The sequence below is a fragment of the Garra rufa genome, chromosome 7, assembly GCF_049309525.1.
Source record: "Garra rufa chromosome 7, GarRuf1.0, whole genome shotgun sequence".
NCBI classification, from domain to species: domain Eukaryota; kingdom Metazoa; phylum Chordata; class Actinopteri; order Cypriniformes; family Cyprinidae; genus Garra; species Garra rufa.
Genome location: NC_133367.1, coordinates 30,822,166 through 30,842,984, shown reverse-complemented (window position 1 = coordinate 30,842,984; position 20,819 = coordinate 30,822,166). Strand labels below are relative to the sequence as shown.

Genomic DNA, 20,819 nt, shown 5'->3' with positions numbered 1-20,819 from the left:
TGTAAAGTGGTTTTAAAAAACTATAGTATATTATGAAATGACTGGAAAAGTCATTGAAATTAATTGGTCAATAAGTATGGGAACTCTAAGAATCAAACATGAATGCTCTAAGAATTTATTATTATTATTATTATTTTTTTGTCAAGAATAAATTTTTTTTTTCCCACCCGTTAAACTGTTACTGTAAGTCTCCATGTTAATTTATTATCAATGAACATTAGTAAGTGTTTTAAAGAGTCTTTGAGTTGCACTAGTGTCAGTTTACATTCATCTCGTAATCTGACCATTAGGCTGCTCTTTGCTTTCGTTTTGGTGTCAGAGCCATTAGCTCATTTGTGGCTGTAAGCAAAGCTAGATTGTCAGCAATTTAAGCCTGAGAGATTGTATCTGAATATTTCAGTAGCGTGGAGCGTTTCATAACAGGCATCCTTACATTGTTCTCAGATCGGAGAGATGCAGTAACTATGAAAATAATTAAATCAGAGGCTTAATTTGAAACTCGGGTTGCAAAATCTATTTAGGACCGTGTTTGCATCCCAGTTTATGACTGGTGAAGTCAACAAAGGTCCAGATTTTATCTGTTCTGGTTGCGTCTCTTTAACTGATCCTTGACCACGAAGCGCCAACATCGACAATGAAACCTGCTCTGACCAGGTTGTGGTTTTACAAACCAATCCTGTTCTCAAAAATGGCAAAGACGGCTCATCCAGCCAAGTCGCTGTTAAGAAACGGTGGATTTGGTCAGAGAGGGATCCTCAAATTGCGTAGACGAACAGACACGGTCACGGGGCCTTGTTGTGTAGTGTGGGCTGACCCATAAAAGCGCTTCACAGAACGCATGTCCTTAGAAAGCTCGTGCAACACAACCAGCCTTTGTGCCCAGACTCGCAGAGGAAAGACAGCAATAAGATACGCCTCGGTGGAGGAAGAAGGCCTTGCGTGACCAACGAGTGCTGTTAACTCTCTGCTTCTAGCTCGACCACTCCGTCTGAAAGCTGAGGGGAAGTTGTCACCGCTTAGGACTTATGGGCTCACATTCTCAATACGCTTCTACAGGTCTTATTTCCACAAATGAAGGTCTTACAGAGATCTTAAATAAGAGCAGAAAGTCTTAAACTCGTAGTCGTGGCATTAAATGTTGCCTTGCATATTTCACCCAAAAATGAAAGTTAACTCATGATATTTTCACCCTCAAGCCATCCTAGGTGTATATGACTTTCTTCTTTTAGACAAATGCAATCTGAGTCATATTTAAAAAATGTCCTGGCTCTTTATAACGGCAGTGAATGGGTGTTGAGATTTTAAAGCGTAATAAAGTGTGTCTATCCATCATAAAAAGTGCTCCACAATGCTCCAGAGGGTTAATATAGGCCTTCTGAAGCTGTTTGTGTAAGAAAAATATACATATTTAGAACTTTAACTATAATCTCTAGTTTTGCTAACTGTCTTACGTTGAAGCTAAAGATTATGGTTTATAAAGTTTTAAACATGGATATTTTTCTTACACAAACACATCAGTTTGTTTCAGGAGGCCTTTATTAACCCACTGGAGGAATGTGGAATACTTTTATGATGGATGGATGCGCTTTATTGGGCTATTGAATCACGACTGCCATTATAAAGGTTGGAAGATTGGACATTTTTTAATATTATTTCGATTGTATCCGTCTGAAAGAAGAAAGTCATATACACCTAGGATGGCTTGAGGGTGAGTAAATCATTAGGTAATTTTTTATTTTTGGGTGAACTGTCTCTTTAAATCAAGATGTTTATTTGAGAAATCGAGCAAAATAAAGTGAGTTTATGCTTAAACGAAGTTCATGAGCCCATTGACAAACTTCATTTTGACCAGTTTCACAGAAACTTATCTTCTTATCTTATCTCATTTTGCTTCTCAAGTTACTGTATCTTGATTTAAGACATTAAGACAAAGCAAGCCAGAAATACTGAAGAAATTCTGCTATATTCTGGTGGAAGCTTTTTTTTTTTTTTTTGTCAAATTAATAGGTTGGAAGTTGCATTTTCAAACATTGAATTGTTTCTAAAACAACTCTTTGTTTGCTCCCTAGACATTTACCTTTCAGCAAGTTATTGATGTATTGCATTCACTTCAGTTTATTCTTTCAAATCTTTATTTGCTTTTAAAAAGGTCTTAAATTAACCACCGTGAAACCTGCAGAAGCCTTGTGTTTATTCTTGTAATTCCAGTCGTTTTTGAGGTTTGTAATGTTCTTTGTGGTGTTCTGCAGAAGTTCTCAAACGCTTTGACTTCCGTCCCCCAAGGTTATTCCAAGAAAAACGATTGTTTTGGACGTCTGGTTAAACCGGATTCTTAAAGCTTGGTTAAATAAGCTTGTCTTATTTGTAGCCTTTGCCCTCTCTCTGAATATTTGATTAACTTAGCGTGACTATCTTTCCTGTCATGATGTAGCTTCCTTCCAAAGTAGTGTGTTGGAAGAGTGTGCTGCATGTGATCCTCAACATTTTTTTTTGGAGCTCGATCTTTGTTCAAACTCTAGAAGGTGTTTATCTTCTGTATTCCAACCTGTTTTCTGATCACGTCACTTTCTGTTATACGTGAATTCCATATGTGACCCTGGACCACAAAACCAGTCATAAGGTAAAATTTTACAAAACTGAGATATATACATCACATGAAAGCTCAATAAATAAGCTTTCTATTGATGTATGGTTTGTTAGGATAGGACAATATTTGGCCGAGATACATCTATTGGAAAATCTGGAATCTAAGGGTGCAAAAAAATCAAAATACTGAGAAAATCACCTTTAAAGTTGTCCAAATTAAGTTCTTAATGCATATTACTAATCAAAAGTTACATTTTGATAGGTTTACAGTAGGAATTTTACAAAAAATCTTCATGGAACATGATCTTTACTTAATTTCCTAATGATTTTTGACATAAAAGAAAAATCAATAATTTTGACCCATACCATGTATTTTTGGCTATTGCTACAAATATACCCCAGCGACTTAAGACTGGTTTTGTGGTCCAGGGTCACATATTTTTTACTTTCATTAGGTTATTGCTTTAATAAAACATTCCTGCAAAGTTGTCAAAACTCCCAAGGTTCGTTTATCAGGAAACGTAAAAATATATTTACTGGTAGTAATAATAAGTAACCAATTAGCATTAATTGTATAGCATTAATGATAACCAGTTTAGTTACTTTCAGTAGTTTAAAATTAAATGTATGACTTGCATTGTGTGCAGGGAGGGATGAGCTTATATTAAAATGCGGACCAAAAATTATTTTCAGGTAATGAAGTAGCTTTAAATGAAATTTCGAATCACAGCATTGATATACATTGTTTCTCCCTCTAAGCAAAATGGTTATGAATTTTGAGATTTGCTAAAGATTGACTTTACAAGTCTTACTTGATACTTAAATATCCGATATCTTCAGACAAATTAAATATATTCTGTCATCCAATAACCAATATGGTAATCTATAATTAATTCACAGATTAATTTTTTTCAACATTTTTGACTTCTGTATATATATTTTTAAATAAAATGTATTAAAAGTACATTACATACATGGCAAAATTGCAAAAATGTATGTAAATAAAATTGAGATAGAAATAGTTTGTAATTATTTTAATGTTTTAGATGATATTAGAAGTTTCAGGGGAAACCTACAAATTTGATATTGAACTTTGGGCTGGTTCATTATTTTCATGTTTTAGCCGATAATAAAAGTTGTGACATGCTGAAAGTATGTTTACGTAAGTGTATATATACTTAAATATCCAATGTCTTCAGATAACTGAAAAATATTCTGTCATCCGATAACCGATATGGTACTAATATATAATTTTCATTCACAGACCTAACTAATTTATTTTTCACATTTTTAACTTTTTTCAATTTTTCAATTTATTTTGGAATTCGATTAATTGTGATTAATCGATTTTACAGCACAAAATAAAATGTATTAAAAGTAGACTATACATGCAAAAATTTCAGGGGAAACCTACAAATTTGATATTGAACTTTGGGCTGGATCATTATTTTCACGTTTTAGCCGATAATAAAAGTTGTAAAATGCTGAAAGTATGTTTACGTAAGTATATATACTTAAATATCCAATGTCTTCAGATAACTTAAAAATATTCTGTCATCCGATTACCGATATGCTACCGATATATAATTTTCATTCACAGACCTAATTGACTTCTCATTTTTAAACATTTTTCTACTATTATTTTGAATGTGATTCATCGCTTTTACAACAAAAAATAAAATCTTTCAGGGGAAGCATTAAAATTAGATATTGAACTTTGGGATGGTAATTATTTTCATGTTTTAGCCAATTGTAAAAGTTGTGACATGCTTAAAGGTATATACTTAAAGATCCAATGTCTTCAGATAAATTAAAAATATTCTGTCATCCGATAACCGATATGCTACCGATATATAATTTTCATTCACAGACCTAATTGACTTCTCATTTTTAAACATTTTTCTACTATTATTTTGAATGTGATTCATCGCTTTTACAACAAAAAATAAAATCTTTCAGGGGAAGCATTAAAATTAGATATTGAACTTTGGGCTGGTAATTATTTTCATGTTTTAGCCCATTGTAAAAGTTGTGACATGCTTAAAGGTATATATACTTAAAGATCCAATGTCTTCAGATAAATTAAAAATATTCTGTCATCTGATAACCGATATATTATTCATTCACAGACCTAATTGATTTTTCACACATTTAACATTTTTCTATTTTTATTTTGGATGTGATTAATCGATTTTTACAGCACAAAATAAAATATATTAAAAGTAGACTATGCATGCAAATATTTCAGGGGAAACCTAAAAATTTGATATTGAATTTTGGGCTGATAATTATTTTTTATGGTTTAGCATATAATAAAAGTTGTGAAATGCTTAAAGTATATTTACTTAAAGGAGTAGTTCACTTTCAGAACCAAAATGTACAGATAATGTCCTCACCCCCTTGTCATCCAAGATGTTCATGTCTTCTTTCTTCAGTCGTAAAGAAATGATGTTTTTTGAGTAAAACATTTCAGAATTTCTCTATATATGATGGACTTCTATGGTGCCCCCGAGTTTGAACTTCAAAAATGCAGCTTCAAAGGGCTCTATACGATCACAGATGAGGTAACAAGGGTCTTATCTAACAAAACGATGGGTTATTTTCAAAAAAAAAAAAAAAAAATTACAATTTATATACTTTTTAACCTCAAATGCTCGTCTTGTCTAGTTCGGCAGGGCGAGCGTTTGAGATTAAAAGCACATAAATTGCAAAGGTTTTAGAAAATAACCGATCGTTTTGTTAGATAAGATGCTTCTTCCTCAGATGAGATCATTTAGAGCCCTTTGAAGCTGCATTTGAACTGCATTTTTGAAGTTCAGACTCGGGGGCACCATAGAAGTCCATTATATGGAGAGAAATCCTGAAATGTTTTCCTCAAAAAACACCATTTCTTTACAACTGGAAAAAAACAGACATGAACATCTTGGATGACAAGGGGGTGAGTACATTACCTGTAAATTTTTGTTCTGAAAGTGAACTACCCCTTTAAGTATATATACTTAACATCCTATGTCTTCAGATAAATTAAAAAAAATACTCTGTCTTCCGATAACCGATATGGTACCGATATGTTATTCATTCACAGACCTAACTAATTGATTTTTTTCACATTTTTCTATTTTTATTTAGGATGCGATTAATCAATTTTTACAGCACTAAATAAAATGTATTAAAAGTAGACTATACATGCAAAAATTTCAGGGGAAACCTACAAATTAGAGATTGAACTTTGGGCTGGTTCATTTTCATGTTTTAGCCGATAACAAAACTTGTGAACTAATAAAGTTCCATAACAAAAAATTGATTTCAGTCTGAAATTTGCTAAAGATGAAGGTACTCTAAATAGAATGAATAGCTGAAATATCATCCGATAACCGGTTTGATACCAATATATTGTGCATCCCTAGATATGAACGTTGCAAGAAGCGAGCACAGACTCCCCAAATCCTTTTTGCCATTCATTGTCAGCTATTTTCATTCATCAAATTTGTATGATTTTGACAGTTCAGTTCTTGCAGCCCAGCAAGTATAAGCTATGTTTTGTTCTGTGGTTGAGGAACTGAAGATACAGTGTGACTGAGGTAGAGAGAAGCCTGTTTGTGTGTGTGTGTGTGTGAGTGAGTTGGCGTTCTCTGCTGGGGGGACTTGAGCCGAGGGCAACCACTCTTGATTTTCAGCCCACACTTCTGCTGCACACATGAATGCACGCTGTTGCTGTGTCACATGATCCGGATGCAGAGATCCAGCCAGAAAGAAAGCAAGGAAAAGGATCTCGTCCGCCACTCACTTGAATACCTTATTCACGAAAAACGTGCTACTAAGCAACTCGTTTCTGGCGCGGGCACGTCTGAATGACAACCCGGACTTCCAGGTTTCTCGTTACGCCACACGGTTGGCCCTAGCCAATATTTACCTAGTCGAGTCAAAAGCGCGCCGAAGTATAGAGTCTATAACACCTGAGTGTTGCGGAGGAGCTCGATGACTCATAAAGATTGTACAGAATGTTTGTTTTTTTTGGACACACCTAGAACAAAGCTGACACTGTTCTCATGCAACCAACATATGGCCTGTTTTCGTTTCACTTTTTCACTAGTAAAGTCCCTAATGTCGTTTAGTTTCTCTATGCAGACTGCTTGGAAGCCGAATTTGAAGTATCGGTCGGCCCACTCGCGCTGAATTGCTCTCGAAAGTGCGGATAAAGTGCCGTAGTCAATTTCAAACTCTGCACCTCACTTAAGCGAAGCAATCTGTCCACTGTGGTGGTGTTTATGAAACGCTGGGTTAGCATTTGCAACCGCATAACGATAAGGCTTCCGCATTTGCATGCGAGTTTAAAACCATGCAAATGCCCCGTTAATACACACCTCATGATTTCCATGTTCAAACCAGTGAGCTGGAGTTGCAGAGAGTGTTTGTGTTTGTTCAACAGTGTTCCGGTATCAGGTTGAGCTTTGTGAAGTTGAAGGAATCGGCAAAGTAGAAATAGACGGGTTGCTTTTAAAAGTACTATTTTTGTATTTTACTTTATTTTTTATTACGGTATTGTAGTGTTTTTTTTTATTTTTTATTTTTTTTTATAGAGAGAGAGAGAATTGCTTTTATAATTGTTTTTTACATTAAAAAAAAATATTTTATTTCTGTGAAATTGGAAGGGACTGGCACGGTAGTAGCAGCTGATTTTTTTTTTTATTTTTATTTTTTTTTATTCCGTAATTTTTTTGTAACTTTATTATTATTATTATTATTATTATTATTGTTATTTATGCCAATTCTTTATTGTAGATTTGTTACTGTAATTTTGATTATTCTTTATTATAAAGATGCATTTTTTTGTAAAGTTTTATTGCTAATTCTTTATTGTTTACATTTCTATTTAGAAAAAAATCTATTTCGTTTTTTTCTATTATTTTAGTTTTTTTTTTTTCATTTTACTGTTATTTTAATATTTTACATCAGTTAATCTTTTTTTATTACATTTTTATTAGTTTATTTGACCTTATTTGGTAACACTTTACAATAAGGTTCATTAGTTAACATTAGTTAAAAACATTAGTTAACATGAACTAATAATGAACTGCACTTATACAGCATTTATTAATCTTAGTTAATGTTAATTGAAACATTTACTAATACATTATTAAAATCTTGTTAACATTAGTTAATGCAGTGTGAACTAACATGAACAATGAACAACTGTATTTTCGTTAACGTTAATGAAGATTAGTAAATACAGTAACATGTATTGCTCATGGTTAGTTCATGTTAGTTAGTACATTAACTAATGTTTAATTAATGAACCTTATTGTAAAGTGTTACCCTTTATTTTAATTTTCTTTGTATTTATTTTATTCAATAACATTCTTTAATTTGTTTATTCTTATTTTTTATAATTTTATTGCGAATTAATTTTATCGAATTTAAAAAAATTTTTTATCTCTTATTTATCTGTTGCTTTTAAAAGTTCCATTTTTAATTTAGGTTTTTCTTTTTAATGTTTAATTATCGTAATAAATTAAGCTTTTTTTACGTTTTCTTTCATTTTTGTAATTTTTGTTCTGTTTTTTTATTTCTTATTGCTAATTCTTTAACATTTAATAATTACATTTTTAGCTTTTATGTATTTGTTTCTATTTCATTTTTATTTATTTATTTTATTTCACTTTAGTTCTATTTTGTTTTGTTATATTTTAAAATATAAAATTTTTTTTTGTAATTTTTGTAAAGTTTCATTTTGTTTTATCTTTTTATTGCTGTATTGGTAATTATTTTATATTTTATATGGTGTTTTAAGATTGTTTATGCCTTTTATGTATTTAGCTTTTTTTATAATTCAATTTTTATTTTGTCTTGTTTTTTTTACTGTTATTTGATTTTTAATCAGTCTTTTTTGGTATTACATTATTTATTTTTCACTTAAGCACGTTGTTTTGTATTTATTTTATTTAAAATGTTTTCTTTAATATTCATTTTAGAATAAAAATATTTAATCTCATTGCTAATTTATTATTGCTAATTCTTTATAGTATTTCAAAATAGTTTTTATTTATCATTTAGTTAAATTGTTACTATTATTTTATTTTTAAATCTATTACATTTATTTTAACTTTAGCATTTTCTGCTTTATGTATTTAAAATAATTATTTAATTTTGTAATTTTATTCTTCTATTTTTTCTTTTGTTATTGCTAATTCTTTATTTTTACATTTTAAAATAGTTTTTTATCTTATCTTTTTTCTATTTTTATTTTTTACTGTTATATTACTTTAATCAATATTTTTTTTTTACTACATTTTTATTTATTTCACTTTAGTAATTTCAATTTTGTTTTTATTCATATTTATTGTATTTATTCTTTTTTCTTTTCTTTTTTGGAACTTAGGTTTATAGGCATCTCTATATGCTTTTGCTGTTCCGTAGTGACTTTCTGTGCTAAATATGCTATAAAAACGTTTCAGACACTGGTTTCAGTGCAAGATTCAAATGCTACATCTGTTGATAGGGAAGCTTTGTCTTACCCTTGCTTCCAGTTCTCCAGTATGTGTGTGTTTGGCAAGCACCCACACACACTTGTATCCCGACATGGGTGTATTAGCTGATGTGAGCTGATTTTCCGTGGGTATCCGCCATTTTACACGAGCAGGGAAACCGGTTATGTAGAGCTGGAACTTTTGATTGAACCAACATTAGTTTCAAAGCAAAATCAAATGAGTGTGATGTGTGAGTTTTGCAATACAGGTAGAAAAAAAGATTGTAATTGTCTCTTTGTATACCAAATGTGCTGCTGTTCTTAAATTTTTTTTAAAACGGTTGCTAGATAGAAATTTGATTTGATTACAATAGCAGTATTTTTGATATATAGTCACAATGCACTGACATTTCGGCACCCAAAAATATTTGGCTGAAATAGAAAAAGTCACTCATAACAGTGACTTTTAAGTAGTGCTTCACCAATAGCACATCTATTTTCAGTTGATGCATGAACAAAATCATGCTTATGTTACATCAGTGTGCAGCATGCAGCAATGTGCCATGACTGAAACGCAGAAACGATCTTTTACAAATTTGCCATTTCCTGCTTGCCATTTTGTTTGGTTTCCGTTGGAGGATTGACACATTTGATGGTGAAAGAAGAGCAGGGCTCACTAATGTATGGCTCCTCTTTGAATCATTGCTGTGTGCTAAATGCTGTAAAAGTGTTGCCATGGCAACCCACTTTGCTGCACTGTGAGCTCACAGACATGAATATAGGATGGATCCACACTCGCTGCTGTTCTTCCGCAATAAAGACACCATAGTTGGGCCTTGATGTTTGACCTGTCTTATGTAGCTTCTTTAAAATGAGTGCAGTGTAGTTCTTTGAAGATTTTGACTTGTTGAAATCAAATTCGACAGCGTTTACTGTCATACACATCAAGTTTGGGGTTGTTTTAAGATGTTTCTTCTGCTTTTTGATCAATTTATTTGATCACAAAGTGTTGTAAGAACTGTAATATTGTGAAATGTTATTGGAATTTGGCACAATGAAATTACCCCATGATTTATTCACCCTCAAGCCATCCTAGGCATATATGACGTTCTTCTTTCAGACGAATACAATCAGAGTTATATTAAAAGATGTTCTGGCTCTTCCAAGCTTTATAACAGCAGTGAATGGGTGTTGATATTTTTGAAGTCCAATAAAGTGCATCCGTCCATCATAGAAAGTGCTCCACACGGCTCTGGGGGGTTAATAAAGGCCTTCTGAAGTGAATCTCTGTGTAAATGTTTTGCTATGTTATAAGGCAGGCTTTGGATGCTTTCGCTTTCGAATATGTGCACTTGTTCTCATGTTTCACTAGATAATTGTTTGGCTTGCATCGATACAGCTTTTACTTTCTAAGACTAAAACAAAAGATAGATTCATTGTTATTCTTAAAGGGTTCATCGAAAGCAAATCTCACTTTTACATGTTGTTTGAGCATTAATGTGTGTTGGCAATGATAAAAATCTACCCAGTGTTTTTTTTTTAATCTTTAAAAGTAATATCCCCTTTTTAAAATCAGCTCATTATCAGCTTGTTGGTGTGATGAAACACCGACAGAGGCCGCTCCCACGATAGTTGATTGACATGAGCGCCTTACCTTAAACCCGCCCTCACCGAGCCGAAACAGTCCGACTCTGATCGCCATTGTGTCGACTCGGGTGCAGGGGAAGACAAGAATGTCTCAGATTGAGCGATTGAGGTGTTTTGTTGTTGGATGTAGTAATGAACAAAGCAGTCGTCATTTACTCCCGACATCTGAGCCGCTGAAGACGCAGAGGATTAACGTTACTTTCGTTTTTGAAAGGAAAGCGCCGATCCCGATCTACATATGTGTCTTATGTTTGTGTGAATCATTCGTGATGCAGCCGAAGTGAGTATAAGGTTTTTTTTATGCATCTTTGCAAATGGCCTTTCTTAATGCGCTAGTTAGCAAGTTTTGCAGCTAAATGTGGCTAAAGTAAACATTACGGCTCGTCATCCCACTGCAGAGAGGGGCAGGGTGAGCAGAGCTCATTGGCATTTAGAGGAACATGCAACAGAATAGCTCGCTCTAGAAAGGGCTGATTTTGACATGGTAAAAAGAGTGATTTTTTTTTTTTTACACTACCATTGAGAAATTTTATCCAAAGTATGTTATAGACTTCTCATTAAGACCCTAAAGAATCATATCAACTTGTGGAAAATGGGCATCCGATGACCCCTTTAATTAAAAAAAGCACTACAGTGACAAACTAGCTTGCATAACGTTTATTAACAAAAACGAATAAGATGAGACATGGCATACACCACATGCTGTATTAAATACCAACTAATAAATTAGAGAACGTTTAGCAAATACTGAGAAATCAAATAAACAACAACAACAAAAAAGCCTCCATATTGTAATATGAGGTAAATAGCAAAGACATCAAGCTTTTTAAAAATAAAAATAAAACTAAACTGGCTGTTCTAAAACCTCTGTCCACCATCGTTTCCTCAATATTTGGTACTGATGCAGCAAGTTTAAACCAGGCTCTACACCCGAAGCACTCGCAGTTAATGCGTATCTCTTTACGTGATCCGTGAATTCCGTGTCCTGCTACAATGTGCCACGGCTCTGCAAATCATGCTGTATGGAGCAGATGCTCTAGAGAAACGTTCTCAAAAAATGCGACCATTTTAATGCGACCATTTTGGTCTAGAGCCCTCTGAGAATATACTAGTCTCGCGAGACTACCAACCAAGTTTTGTTTACAGCAAAGGAAAACCAGTCTCCTCTTGGCTTAAATCAAAAATCATCTAACAATTTTCTTCACAAATCCTAGTTGTATACGTTTAATTCATGACGGGTGTTTTGCTCTCTCTTCTGTGCTTCTGCGTTTGTCACTGTGTTCGTTTTTGACCTGCGTCATCCGCTGAAACGCCACTCTCTCTTGAACGTACGTGCGACACTTAGTGGAAGCTAGAGATTACGGTTTATAAAGTTGTAAATATGGATATTTTTCTTACATAAAGACATCGACTTACTTCAGAAGGCCTTTATTAACCCTCTGGAGCACATTTTATGATGAATGGATGCACTTTATTGGACTTCAAAATCTCAACAGTCATTCACTGCCATTATAAATCTTGGAAGAACCAGAGAATTTTTTAATATGACTCACTTTGTATTCATCTGAAAGAAGAAAGTTATATACAGTAAGATTTTTAATGTGTGTGTGTTTTTTTTTAAGAAGTCTCTTCTGTTCACCAAGCCTGCATTTATTTGATCCAAAGTACAGCAAAATTAGTAACATTTTGAAATATATTTACTACTTAAAATGGCTGTTTTCTAATTTAATATATATTATAAAATGTAATTTATTTCTGTGATTTAAAAGCTACATTTTTAGAATCATTACTCCAGTCACATGATCTTTCAGAAACCATTCTAATATTCTGATTTGCTGCTTAAAAAAACATTTATTATCACAATGAAAACAGTTGAGGGGAATGTTTTTCAGGTTTCTTTGAATAAAAAGTTCAGAGGAACAGCATTTATCTGAAATGAAAATCATTTGTAACTGTATAAATGTCTTTGTCATCACTTTTGATCTATTTAAAGCATCCTCACTAAATAAAAGTATTAATTTCCATAATTTTGTATAATGTTGCTAAATTTATATATGCTGTTTAAGTGTTTCTTGAACAACAAATCAGCGTATTAAGATGATTTCTGAAGGATCATGTGACACTGTAGACTGGAGTAATGATGCTGAAAATTTAGCTTTGATCACAGGAATAAATGACATTTTAAAATATATTTAAATAAAGAGCGGCTGTTTTAAATAGTAAAAATATTTCACAACTGTACTGTTTTTGCTGCACTTTGGATCAAATAAATGCAGGCTTGGTGAGCAGAAGAGACAACTTTGAAAAATTAAAAATCTTAGTAGTATATTCCTTTAGTATTCTAGTTTTATTAGGGCAAATACCGCCCTCTTTTCACAATCCAGTCCAATTCCTGATGGATAAAAATGAGTGAAATTGTTTTTTTGGTTTCCTCCTTTTCTCATATTGCCCATCCTCTTTCACATAAATGCATTAGATTAAGGAAACAAAATCGGGTTGCAAACAGCAATTTGCAGCCAACTCTGACAAATACCTGTCTATTATTTCTGTACACTGTTAAAGTAGACCCGCTATTTGCATTTGTTTCACTACCAGTTCTCCAGTTTCCTCTTAAGGCCTTTCTGTTGTCGTTCCACCAAACATTCGCCTTTTTGTTTCCCCACAAAATGACCTAATATGGAGGAAAACCTGATATCAAGGTGCTCCAGTAATGTTCAAACAGAGTTTTGGTTCAGTTTCTGTGGCGCAACTGTTGTAAAGCTGCAGGGAGGTGCAGCTATTTGGCAAGCCAAAGGAGCCAGGAGAGCAGCGGTTATGCAACCAGGCTGTTTATTGGGTTTCCCCTGTCAGCAAACCACCGGCAGTACAGAGAGAGAGAGGGAGGGAGGGAGACAGACGGAGAGGAAGACAGCGAGCAGATAGTCAGCAGGGAGGCTGGAGCTTGACAATCCAGCTGTTGGAGTCAAAACTAGCCATGACTCAGCTCAGGGAGCAAATGAGACAGGAAAATGATGGGAAATCGAACCTGTGTTTCCCAAATGAGCTCAGCGCATCTTGAGCGTGTGAACGAACCACTTGGCCGTGGCTCCTGGCAAAGATTTCAAATGCCTAGTGGTGGAATTGAGACTAGTGTAATTTTAAAAAGGCAAAGTATTGTGGAGTTTTTAATTACAAATGAACGAAATAACGTCTGCTGGAATGGACGTTTCCTTACGTTCCTGACCTGGTTTTAGATTTAGTCTCTTGTTTATTTAAATAAATTGCAGTTGTCAAGGATGTCAATACTGGAATCATCCGTATGCCAAGATGAAACCTGCGCGACTGGTTATCATACCAATTGAAGCGTGACTTTCCCAACTGTTGACACTGTATTGTCAAGAACATGATAAATTTCGAAAACTGGAACAGTTACTCGACTTGTTTTTCCCCCTGCCGGTCCAAGACCTCCCAGGTTTCCAGGGAAGTCGTATTGTTGAACTTTGGCGATGGCTTAAACATTTTTACTGGCTTGAGTCATCAGGACTTGAGAAATGCATGGAGAGACGTTCCTTTATAGGATTTGTGTTTTAAAGTGCCACTGTATTCGTTTACATTTATGTTGAAATGATTAACAGCACGATTAGATCCTGAACTTAAACGTATTAAAGCTTGTATCTCCTCCTTTTAGAAAAGGAAAAGGCTTCTCCGTTTAAGCTTTCTAGACTTGTATTCATTTTAATATAGGGTTGTTGTAAACCAAATTAAAAGGTACTCCATTTACTGCTGTACTACATCTTTGTTTGCACACTTTTCAGACTACAATGTGCTGCTTTTAGCACAAAATTGTAAAAATAATTTGTAAATAAACTAAGTAAAAATTGTTTCATCAATTTAAGTATACAAAAAATGTACACAATTTTCAACATTAGAACAGTACGGATTAATATGATAAATTTATGTATAATTCCTAAAATATTAAATTAAATTATGATACCAGTGTTGTTGTTGTTATTATTATTATTATTATTATTATTATTATTATTATTATTATTATTATTTAGTATAAATGTTTGCCTGTCTTGTCATTTATATTTTCAAATGAATATTAATATTAAATGTGTGTACATGTATAATATTTTTATTTTTGTCTAATAATAATAGTAATATTAATAACAATTAAGATAATTGTTGTAATAATGCTAAAAGAATATTAAACATTAAATGTGTGTACATGTGTAATATTTGTCAATACATAAATAATAATACTTATAAAAGAATATTATGTAATGTAAGTAGTAGTAATAATAATAATAATAATAATAATAATAGTAATAATAAATAGTAGTGGTAGTAGTAAGTAAAGCTTGCCTGTCCTGTGTTGTCTTTTTTTACTTTAAAAGGAATATTAATATTAAATGTGCGTACATGTATAATGTCAGTTTTTTTTTAAATAGTAATAATAATTTATTAATAATAATTAAAAGTATATTTATTTATATTTTATTTATAAGTGTGTACATGTATAACATTTTAGTTTTTTTGTTTAGTAATATTAATATAATAATTACCTTAAAATAAATTTAATATTAAATGTGATATTTCCTTTTTTTTTTATAGAAAATGTGTACAAAAGGTTAAGGTCAACAGAGGCTAATAAGGGCTAATATATTAAATCTGTCTGTCTGTCAAATGGTTTTTGATAAATTTCTGAAATGATTTCAGATTTTCACATGGCGTTTTTGTTAATGACTTCATAAAACTTGTGGTACCACAATCCTGTTGCTCATGTACATACTATTTACGTACTTTAATTATTACAATAACTAAGTAATAAATGGGCACAAACCCTGAACCTACCACTAAACCTAACCCTACCCCATGTTAAGTTACCTTATATTACAGTACTTTCTTAGTTGGGTACACTGTAGGTTAATGTAAGTGCCAGCCATTGCAATCCACATATGCTTAGATCGTGGAAAATGGCATGTCATTTATTTTTAGAAAATTCCCTCGATTAAAGAGCCCAAACTCGCCATAATCTGTCATTTAGATGTAAAGCTATTCGCTATTCAAGTTATAACACACAAACCCCCAAAGATGCATTTTTTATAACTTTCACATGGTTCACGCTTGTCATTTCACAAAACATGCTCTGTTCATGGAAAATATCCAAGTGTTTTTAGAAATTGAATAGAATAGAAATTGAGCTTTCGAATGCATCCAACCATTTTGATCAACTGTTAACGAGTGCTGAGTAATCCTTTTAAACTGGATTGTACCGCTGGCGTTTTAAAATAAGCCTGAAGGACTTGATTAGCTGGATAAGGTGTGTTTAATTAGGGTTGAATCTAAACTCAGAAACTGAGTTTGACACCCCTGACCGAGATCAACATGAACTAGATGTCATTTGAAACTTAGAGTCTGAACTTTACAATGCATGTGGCCACTTTGGTTAACTTTTAAGTAGTGCTGAGTTATTTGTTTTTGTGCCATGTACATTAATAAGTCAGAAACATCATACAGCTTAGATAGTCGTGTCATATGCCATTTGAAAATTCTCACAGAGAAGAACAAGCAATTGCTTGGGGCTTTGATTAAACTTGAGGTATTACTTGTCTACGTCAGTCAGGAAACAATTTATGGCTAAGAAAAAGACTAACTTTGTTCCAAATGCTGTAACTTTTGATTACTTAATGATATCACCAGAGAATTGAAATCACACACAGCCCACATTTTGGAAAACATCATCAAAAAAAAAAAAGTTTTCTCTTACCTTATTCCTTTCCTGTGATATTGAGCATAAAATAAGAAAGATATGAAAAATTTCCTTTGAGCACACACAATTTTCTTACATTTTATCACTTATTTCTCAGTGTGAGATTGTCCAAATTTAAAGTGTTTTTTTTCCCTCTAAAAATATGGAAAGATTTCTGTCAAAATGATAGTTTTTTGCTACGCTTTTGGAGTTATGAGTCATTATTTTTGTGTATGTCACTTGGAAAACAACAGTTTTTAAAAATGCCTTCAGGGTGTCCAGAGCTAAACAAAAAGGACTCTTTTGTTCCAAAATAAATAATGTAACTTTTGGATACTTCATGGTGTCACCACAAAATTCGAAACGTACACAGTTAACATGATGGGAAACATCACCAAAAAGAAGTTTTCCCTTACTTTATTTTTTTCCTGAGATATTGAATATCCCCAAAAATCTGAAAAGTTTCTCATGAGCACACAAATTTTAGTTACATTTTTATCGCCTATTTCTTGGCATGACAAATGTCCAAATTTAAAGATTCCCCAGCCCCCCCCCCCCCCCCCCTTTTAAATCTACCTTTTAAATCTCTATATCTACCTTTTAAATCTCCTTGCTGCAGTTTTGGAATTATAAGTAATTACTTCTGGATACTTTATGATATCACCACAAAATTTAAACATAAATTTTCCCTAAAAATATAGAGAGATTTCTATCAAACCATATCTACCTTTTAAATCTTGCTGCGGTTTTGAAAATTATGAGTCATTGCTTTTGTGTATGTCAGTCAGAAAACAACAGTTTCTAAAATGCCTTCAGGGAGTCAAGGGCTAAACAAAAATGCCTCCTTTGTTCCAAAATGTTGTAACTTTTGAATACTTCATGGTATCGCCGCAAAATTTGAAACAGATACAGCTAACATAATGGAGAACATCACCAAAAATAATTTTTCCCTTACTTTATTTCTTTCCCAAGATACTGAATACCAAATAAGACGAATATGTATAATTCCCTTGAGCACACAAATATCTTACTTTTTATCACCTATTTCTTAGCATGAGAATGTCCACATATAAAGAAGTTTTTGTCGCTAAAAATACAAAGTTTTCTATCAAACGATATCTCCCTTTTATCTCTCTTTGCTACAGTTATGAGTTTTGAGTCATTATTTTTGTGTGTTTCACTCAGAAAACAGTTTATAAAATGCATTCAGGGTGTCAAGGGCTAAATTAATAAATGGTGTAACTTTTGGATATTTTATGCTATCACCACAAAATTTGAAACGGATACACCTAACTAGGGATGCTCATTTCGGTTAATTTTCCTGACCGACAACCGCTGCTCGTTATCCGAACATTAACCGTTAACTGATAAAATTAGAATAATAAATTAGTTTAAAATAAAAATAGAATGCACGAGTATCTGTGATGATACATTAAAAATACAAGCAAATGTTTTATTTTAACGTGCAAACAGCAGCATACAGAGCAACAACAAAAACTGTATTGACATATACTTCAATTATCACGCATGAGCAGCGGTTCTGAGAACAGAGAAAATCTGAAAAAAAAAAAAAAAAAGAATAATATAAATAGGCCTACACTAAATATGTATAAATTAAATAACTACCTAATTAAGATGACAAAACTAAAACACACTGAATCCTTTTATGCGCTTTGAAGAACTGTACCGGTCTTATTCTTCTCGTCGGACATAAAAATATAGCAGGCCAGCCAATACCTCAGTGTGCCTAGTTTTTAACATGTCCTCATGCTGTACGGATAGGCAGGACCGCTGCCTGTTAACTCTTAGATCCGCGAAAAAAACACCATCACAAAAACCCTTTCAATTTGCGGTTCGGGACTTCCATCCACTGTCATATGCGTGTGGAGAAGCGCGTGTTTTACAGCGTTCAGCAATAGCCAATCACAGACATGTATGTTGATTTGATTATCACTGTGGCCAATCAGAGGAGGCTATGTTACAATCCACTCACCAACCAAAGTGCCGGTTTCAGTTTTGCTGATTTCTAAACTTTCGCGAACTCTTTTATTAAAACAAAGAAAGTGTTGGCATTATATAAATAAGAGATTAATTGTGCAGTGTAAAGGTTATTTTATTACTTTTTAATAACTTTATGAGATTGCGATGAACTACTCTAGGATGAGTGATAGCTTTCCAGTGATTGTAACGGCAGCGCCTATTGCGCACTTTCTAGACTATAATTCATTCAGAATTTGAATACATTCACTCACGGATTCACTCTCTGATAACCCAATAACGCCACTTGCCATTGAGTTGCATATACTACATCTGTTAACTAAGTAAAGGTGAAGCGAAATATGTCTGTACAGCCACACTGCACGTGTCGACACGCGCGCGTGAGTAAACAGATAACTTACAAATAGCATTATTTCTTTCACCATGCAGCAAACGTAAAAAAAAAAATAAATAATAGAAAAAAACCCTTTTAAACCGTTTAACTGATAGTAATAATCGGTTAAAATTCTTACTGTCGGTTAACGGTTAAACGGTCAATATGAGCATCCCTACACCTAACATGATGGAGAACATCTCCAAAAAATATTTTCCCCCTACATTGTTCCTTTCCTGAGATATTGAATATCAAATAAGATGGCTATGTAAAATTTTCCTTGACAGATTTTTATTACATTTTATGGCCTATTTCTCAGCATTAGAATGTCCAAATGTAAAGAAGTTTTTGTGCCTCAAAATACAGAAAGTTTTCTATCAAATGATATCTCCCTTTTATCTCTCTTTGCTACAGTTTTTGAGTTATGAGTCATTATTTTTGTGCGTTTTACTCAGAAAACAACAGTTGTCTTAAAGGAACACTCCACTTTTTTTGGAAATAGGCTCATTCTCCAACTCCCCCCGAGTTAATAAGTAAATTTTTACCGTTTTGAAATCCATTCAGCCGCTCTCCTGTTCTGGCGATATCACTTTTAGCATAGCTTAGCATAGATCTTTGAATCCTATTAGACCAATAGCATCGCGTTCAAAAATGACCAACAAGTTTCCATATTTGTTGTATTTAAAACTTGACTCTTCTGCAGTTATATCGTGTACTAAGACCAGTGAAAATGTAAAGCTGCGATTTTCTAGGCTGATAAGATTAGGAACTACACTCCCATTCCGGCGTAATAGTCAAGGAAGTTTGCTGCCGTAATATGGTCGAAGCAGGCGGAGTATTATCAGAAATGAGTTCCCAGCTAGTTTAGCATTTGCACATGTGCTGCGTGGTATTACTGCTCCTGCTTCAGCCTTATTACGGCAGCAAACTTCCTTGACTATTACGCCGGAATGGGAGTGTAGTTCCTAATCTTATCAGCTTTACATTTTCACTGGTCTAAGTACACGATATAACTGCAGAAGAGTCAAGTTTTAAATTGGACAAATACCGAAACTCGTTGGTCATTTTTGAACGTGATGCTATTGGTCTAATAGGATTCAATGATCTATGCTAAGCTATGCTAAAAGTGATATCACCAGAACAGGAGAACGGCTGAATGGATTTCAAAACGGTAAAAATCAACTTATTAACTCGGGGGGGAGTTGGAGAATGAGCCCATTTCCAAAAAATGTGGAGTGTTCCTTTAAGGTTGTCAAGGGCTAAATTATTAAACGGTGTAACTTTTGGATACTTTATGCCATCACCACAAAATTTGAAAAAGATACAGCTAACGTGATATAGAACATGACCAAAAATAAGTTTTCTCCTACCTTATTCCTTTCCTGAGATATTGAATATCAGATATGTAAAATTTTCCTTAAGCACACAAATGTTTCTCAGCATGAGAATGTCCAAATGTAAACGTTTTTGTACCTAAAAATACAGAAAGTTTTCTATTAAATGATATCTGCCTTTTATCTCTCTTTGCTACAGTTTCGAAGTTATGACTCATTATTTTGGTAACACTTTACAATAAGGTGTCATTTGTTAACATTAATGTATTAACTAACATGAGCGTATAATTAACAAAACATTTATTGCAATTTTTAATAATCTTTGTTAATGTTAGTTGATGAATACAGTCGTTCATTGTTTGTTCATGTTAGTTCAATACATGTTAGTTCATGTTAACAAACACAACTTGTGATTTTAATAATGCATTAGTAAATGCAGAAATTAACATTTAACTAAGATTAATAAAAGCTCATGTAACTAATGTAGTTAAATAATGTTAACTAATGAACCTTATTGTAAAGTGTTACCATTATTTTTATGTGCGTCAGTCAGGTGAAAATGCCTTCAGGTCTTAAAGGATTAATTAAGTATTTAATTTAATTAGTTACTAAATAAATGGTTTCAATTTAGTATGCATAGGTTTTTGTATAATATTTTTTCATAACATCCTTTCAAAGTAG

The 20,819-nt window shown here is 33.1% G+C and overlaps 1 protein-coding gene across 2 annotated transcripts in view; it reads left to right on the top strand.

Annotated features, from left to right (window-relative positions):
- Positions 1–20,819, top strand: part of LOC141339253 (guanine nucleotide-binding protein subunit alpha-11-like) — a 38,394-nt gene that overhangs the window by 1,702 nt on the left and 15,873 nt on the right. The window lies entirely within an intron of this gene.